Below are 6,558 nucleotides of genomic sequence, written 5' to 3' on the forward strand. Positions count from 1 at the left end.
GAGTGTATGCACTAATTAAGGGTATATCATGTTCCAAGCTTAATTTCCATTTCTCTTCCTATACTTTTTGTAGAATGTATAAGTTTTTAAACTTTTAGGCTACCAGCAGCAGAGACCTCAGAAATGGATAATGACAACTCCGCAAGATGAAACATATCCATGGCACACTCTTATAGGGCTTCATAACTTGTTTTAGCAAGGTAGCAGCGGGTGGTGTTCTATTACCACTGGGATCGATAGTGCTTTAAGGCAAGTCATTGGGAAAGCAACTATCTGAAATTGTTTACATTATTTTTATTTGGAAAAAATTGTTAGAACACATTATTACCCATAGAACTGTATATCGATCCACACTAGGCAATGAAAACAATATTTTCAAGATGTGAAGTACTGTGCCTTCTTGGCCTGATGAAACCCCAGCATTTACAGATTGACTTGCAAAATGTCCAAACTTGGCCGGTATATACATTTACTTGTTACAAGCTTGCCATCGGTCTCCATGTTCTTTAATGAAGATATAATTTGAACTTCCAGGATAGCAAAAGAGGCTTTGCAAGAACATTTTGAATAAGTCTTGAACCTCCAAATGGAAGATGACAAGTGAAATTAAATCTCCTGACAGAAATCGACATTTAAATTGCCAAACTCCTTGACAGTGTTTCCATATGCTTATACCCACTGAATCTGTCTATATACTATCAAAATTAGATTGGGAATCAACTATAATCAAAGTAGAATAGTAATGATGTGATAAGATAACTTCATGGGATTTTTATTTAGTTTTAATATTTATTTCACAATTAGGTGTTGTTTAATTGTGGGATTGATGTCATCTTTGCATATTGAGCATTTTTGAGATATTTTGGACCATGGATTAAGTAAAGACATAGACAGTGAGCAATACTGTAGCAATATTGGAAAGATTTTGTCAATATATCATATATTATATGCATATCTGCTTACATGAAAATCATTTTGAATTCACAAATACTTGCAAAGACAAAACATATTTTATATTGTTAAAGTATACTTTATTTAGCTAGATGTAAGTAGGTAAGATATGATTGCATTAAGTTGAATTAGTCAAAATTTATTTTTTCACTTGCATTTGTAAACATCCTGATAGCTAAACGGGTGTAAGAGTCAATCAGTAGTTTCTTACTGGACATATGATAGAATTCCTATACTTTTATAGGATTCCAACAGAGTCCAATAGCCCAATAGGAAATTTCCGTAAGTGTCTATATGGAAATTTTGATGGAGTTGTCATGAAACATTGGTATTACCTACAGTTTTGACTGTCCACATTTCTGTCAATTTTATTGAGAGTAGTATTTTTAAAATTTGTGCTTCTGATGACGGGGGAAATTGTTCAGAATGGCATTTGAGAAAATCGATGATCCTAGCCCGGGCCTAACCACCACCCCAACTAACATACTCTAACCCTCTTCCTCCTGAGGAGTGCTGGGTGCACACAATCATTCCTCTGGGGAGAATTGCATGTTACTGCTTTTCAGATTTTCTCAAGTGTAACTGAGGAATAACCACTTCATCACAAGTGTCCCTTTTTTTTTTGTTCTAGATTTGAAGTGCACTTTAAATCAAATGTGGATGGTTATTATTTTAGATTATACCAATTAATGATCCAGAGAATTCAATAGCAACTTTAAATGTGGGTGAAGGTTATTGGTACAATTTTATAAAAAATAATTGATATCATAGTTTATGGGTCCATGGAGGGATATGGGTTATTGCATACACATACATTAATATCACAGGTGTTATGCTAGGGCTGTTTCATAATTCTTCTAAGAAAAAGTACTTTGGCTATTGAGTTATATTGAGATGAGTTGTCATATCATGCAAAAAGTAAGATCCAGGATAAGGTTACTTTAATTGCTAAATTTTCATTTTTACTGATTATTAATTTGGATTATAAAGCTGATAGGTAATTATATAGAGGGTTATAATTACAATATTTAGATAATATTTTTAAAGTAATTGGTACGGTCCACTGTTTTGCTTTGGAATGCTCTATCTGTAATTTTTGCAAAGTTTTAATAGAAGTAAAGGCTATGCATAAATCTTTTTTGGTGTCATTTTATATTACAAGTAGTAACTAGTAATTGGAATGCGAAGTTACCACTTCTACCTCCAAATAAAAAGTAAGACAAAACAATGAATTTTTCATCCCTGTGGCCTTAATATTATTGTAAAATTTGTCATTGTATGCTTTCAAAAATATCTTTAATTCCTTACCCCCCCTCCCCCCTTAGCAAAATCACGAGTCTACCAGTGTCATAACTACTACAAATGCCATGTACTGAGGTAAGTTGCAACATCATAATTTCACAATGTCTGAGAAGAATTATTTTATTAACTTGATAACATTACACATTTATAATGAACATACCCAGAATCTTTTCAAATGAGTGATGGTGGAAATGAAATTCAGCTTGAATTTTGGCAGGCATATATACATGTAAATAAATAAAACTGTTTCCCACACACATTCAGTTTGTAATTCAAAATACAGGGAATGTAAAATATCAACTACACATTATGTGTTCAGCAGTGTTACAGTAATACCCCCTGAATATGGAGAGTTAAGACAAAAACATTGCTAATGATTCAGTCAACAATTGCAAAAAACCAAAACACCTGCATAGTAAAGAAATAGGTTTTCAAAGATGCATTGTGATGATTGCATGGATGAACAGTTATCAAATGTTGATTAATTAGAATGGATATTTAGGTGACCTGAGCAGCTGAGGCTACGTTGAACACAGTGTACTTTTGTGACACATGACAAACAATTAAGGCCTTAAGAGTAGAATGTGCTCTATAAGCCACCAGGTTAGAACCTACCCGATTTATATTAACTGTCAATTCCCAAAAGCAACTCTTGATTTATTGAAATATTTACCAGTGCCTGATATCATTAAGGTCTAATGGCCACAACAAATTAACAGCCCATAAAGGTTATTCAAAATACAAAATTACTGTTGTTTTATTTTCTTTGCAGTTATATCAACAGTGTTTAATACAGAAGAAAATTGCATTCCTGGACAAAGGCCGATAACAATTATTACATGCATCAGAAAATACCATTTGGTGAAAAGAGTTATGCTGATATGGTGTTGGACAGTACCTATTTCTTAGTCTAGTCTTAGTATTGTAGAAGTGAAACACTGGCAGCCAATATATACAAACATATCCCAAAATTTACAGGGTTGATATATTGCACTTGCACATGTGGCTTAACAAAATCGCCCCATGATTGGATCACCGTACTCTGCTTTCTACGTACCAGTAAGTATCTGTTTATAAATATAACAGACACACAGGAAAAATCAAAGCACAACCATTGCAGCAAAAATACCAGTACTTATCTACAATTCAAACATCATGTAGATTTAAATGGAATAATTAGTTGCAGCACCATGCAGATGATATATGATTCAACAGTGTTGACAAATGATGTGATTAAAATGAACATGGAATAAATTGAAAATAAGAAACATCATTTCAATGATATGGCAATCATAGTATTCACAATGAAATAAAACCATAATTATTTTTTTATATTATCTACTGCCTACAATGACAATGTATGAGACCAAAGGAAAATGTGCCTTTCTTTAGAGTGGATAAATTTTGATTGTGTTGAAAAACTTCCAATTTCCTTCCAAAACATCATCATCCACTTCATTATATTGATTTGCATCTGGTGTCAAATTGGACCTTCATTGTGCACAATTGCCTGCTTTTTCAATAACCATTATTAGATACCCGCATCTGAAACTGACAAGTAACATTAAGACTTCATTTAATTTTAAAGCTACCAGTATTTGTTGTCTTGTAATCACTTTTCCATCATATCATTGCCCAATGAGGGTATTATTGGGTATGTTGTTTTTACCATCTAACTTGACAAACATACAGATGTACTGAAATGACCATTACTTAGTGTAATTGCATGGAAAGGTACTTTAATTTCAAAGATGACCTTTATTGTAGGCCTATACCAATATATGCACCATACAAAAGATTAAATTTCCATTTACAAATTGCCAATTAAGATGATGAACAAAACCAGCGCGTCCTCATTCATGTGAGGAGCAAAAGCATTTGTTGTAGAACAGCAGGGGTATCAGAAAATATATAAATATAATTTACAAAACCAGGCTTCAATAAACTTCAATCTAGGCTTGGGAATTTCTTTTTTTTTAATGAAGGATACAATTCTTGACCAAATACAATTGAATTCTCTTTGCATGATATTTACAGGACAATATTTTCTCAAAAACATCAAAACATGGTAAATGTACCAGTAAACTAGCTACCTTGAAAGAGCTATGCCATCAAAACCTAACCATCTCCTTCAGGGGCGGATCCAGAAATATTTTCTGACAGTCTTCCATACTATATTTGTTGATCCATCCTCCATTTTTTGACCGTCTTCTGACAGAAACATATAGATACCCGTCAGTGAAAACTTGAAAATCTGACCGTCTTCCGGAAGACCCAGAAGACGGCCTAAATCCGCCCCTGTCCTTTACCACAGAATAATGCCTTGGTAAATCAGACTGAAAACGAAAAGCAAGCATTAGGATCATTACAAAGAGTTAATCAAAAATAGATAATGATCAGATCAACTAATGACATACTGTACTAATATTAAGTTTTCATAACAGCCTTTACTTCATCATCGGCAAATATATATATATATAAAACAGGTATCCGACACAAATGTTTGTTATGTTGTGTAACTGTATTATTAAAATATTTCACTCACAAATGCATATGCTTACTTGTGTGCACACCAGCAAACACACGTGCACACATCCTTGCACACACACACACACATACACACACACACACACATGCAATTCTACTTGCTGGTATCTCACTTACATGTAACCTCAATATCCAAGTTTATTTCCTATTGTTCTTTGCATTGATAGATCCTTCTTCCATGCTGATAGACCCTTGCAGTGATAAGTCCCAACACAGGTTCATCTCTCCCCTCCATCCTCAGGTATTTTGATCAGATATGAAAATGGCCTTCAGACTAGAATCCACTCTGTTAAATGATTTTGCGAGGTGAAAATGAAAATTCCCTTATACTAATGCTGAAAAGCACCACACTGGCTTGGCAATATAACAGTGCAGGGATGTATTGATGTGGGTATCAGTGGATACAGTGACTATCTCACTATGCTCTTCTGTCCTTGACACCAGTTTACAACAGCCAGACTCATTTTGGGGTGGTGCCTGAAAATTTTGTGAATTATTTTGTTTATTCCATGAATATTCAGTAGCTGACATGAAAACTGTGACTTTAGGAAGCTGCCCCCCCCCCCAAAAAAAAAAAAATAATAATAAATAAATAATGATAATAATAATAAACTTTTGTCCTAGCTTCTGACAATAACAGAAATGAAATGAAAAGTACTTTACCCTCCCCCCCCCCCAAAAAAAAAAAGAAGAAAAAAAGGGAACTTAATTTTCCTATGCAACTCCTCCCATTCCTCTCACTGAAAAAGGACTGCCCACCTTTAGTATTTAGTATTTAGTATTAGTTTCCTTCTGCTAATTCCAGTTAATAGCAGATGTACATTGATAATAGAAGAAAAGCTGCAGTGACCTCTTAAACTTAGGATCCCTTTCTCTTCCCCTATGACATACTCAGTATACAGTAGATCTGACAATGAAACTGGTTTTTGTGTCAGTTTTTGTTCTCTAATATCTGCTGAATTTTGACAAATGAAATCTTACATGGCATGACAATGAAATTAAAAACTTGTGAAACAAATAAATGAATACATAAATAAATAAATAAATAATGCACCTTTATCTTGGTCCATCAATTTTCGCCAACTCTGACTAAGAAGTGGCATTGATATTAATGGCCCATCAGGAGACACCTGAATAACATGTGTCATCTGCAGACCTGTCACCTCTATAGTCTTCTTCACTGATTTCTCTGCTCTGATGCCTACAAATGTGAAATATGAAGAATTATATTTCCATTAAAATTAATTCTATAAGAAATAAAATAATGAAAACGTTAAAGTTGATACAAACATTGAATAACTACTTGTTTATAAAGCATGAATTATACTTCTACACTTACAGGCTTTTTTGCCTCAATGTAAATTCGTACTCTGCTACATTCTTATCTCAAGTAGACTAAGTGTTTTGAGGAATAAGGCCTAACATTGAGGCAATTTTTAGGCTCAAACAACGTACCATTAATTCTCTCCCCTGCTGTGTCCAGTTTTGATGTCTTTTTGCCTTCTGAGGACATCTTGAAAAAAACCAGATGCAATGTTTCAAAATATACAGTAGTTCTGTTCATGCACACATGTTACACGTGTATGTATGGACTTGTTCCGCCAAGTAAAATATTAAGTGCAAATCTTTCTTGATTTATATTTGTGCCGAGTTTAAATATGCCACTGCCAGTGTCAGTCGCCATCTTGTTTACAGTAGAAACCATAAGCACTTAAACGCGCGCAGCTTTGTTAATTACTTTTATTGCATTTATGTTCC

General features: G+C 33.8%; 2 long non-coding RNA genes across 2 annotated transcripts; both read right to left on the minus strand.

Annotated features, from left to right (window-relative positions):
- Nucleotides 1-2,357: 2,357 nt before the first annotated feature.
- Nucleotides 2,358-4,385, minus strand: LOC147763522 (uncharacterized). Its single transcript, XR_015332661.1, has 2 exons — nt 4,347-4,385; nt 2,358-3,804 (listed from the first exon to the last, which is right to left on the minus strand). It is a non-coding gene; the product is annotated as an uncharacterized LOC147763522 (long non-coding RNA).
- A 164-nt stretch (nt 4,386-4,549) lies between these two features.
- On the minus strand, nt 4,550-6,514 carry LOC106155021 (uncharacterized). Its single transcript, XR_015332660.1, has 4 exons — nt 6,256-6,514; nt 5,855-6,001; nt 4,918-5,277; nt 4,550-4,589 (listed from the first exon to the last, which is right to left on the minus strand). It is a non-coding gene; the product is annotated as an uncharacterized LOC106155021 (long non-coding RNA).
- Nucleotides 6,515-6,558: the final 44 nt, after the last annotated feature.

This window comes from Lingula anatina, chromosome 2 (assembly GCF_051362555.1).
Source record: "Lingula anatina isolate TDL-2025a chromosome 2, LinAna3.0, whole genome shotgun sequence".
NCBI classification, from domain to species: domain Eukaryota; kingdom Metazoa; phylum Brachiopoda; class Lingulata; order Lingulida; family Lingulidae; genus Lingula; species Lingula anatina.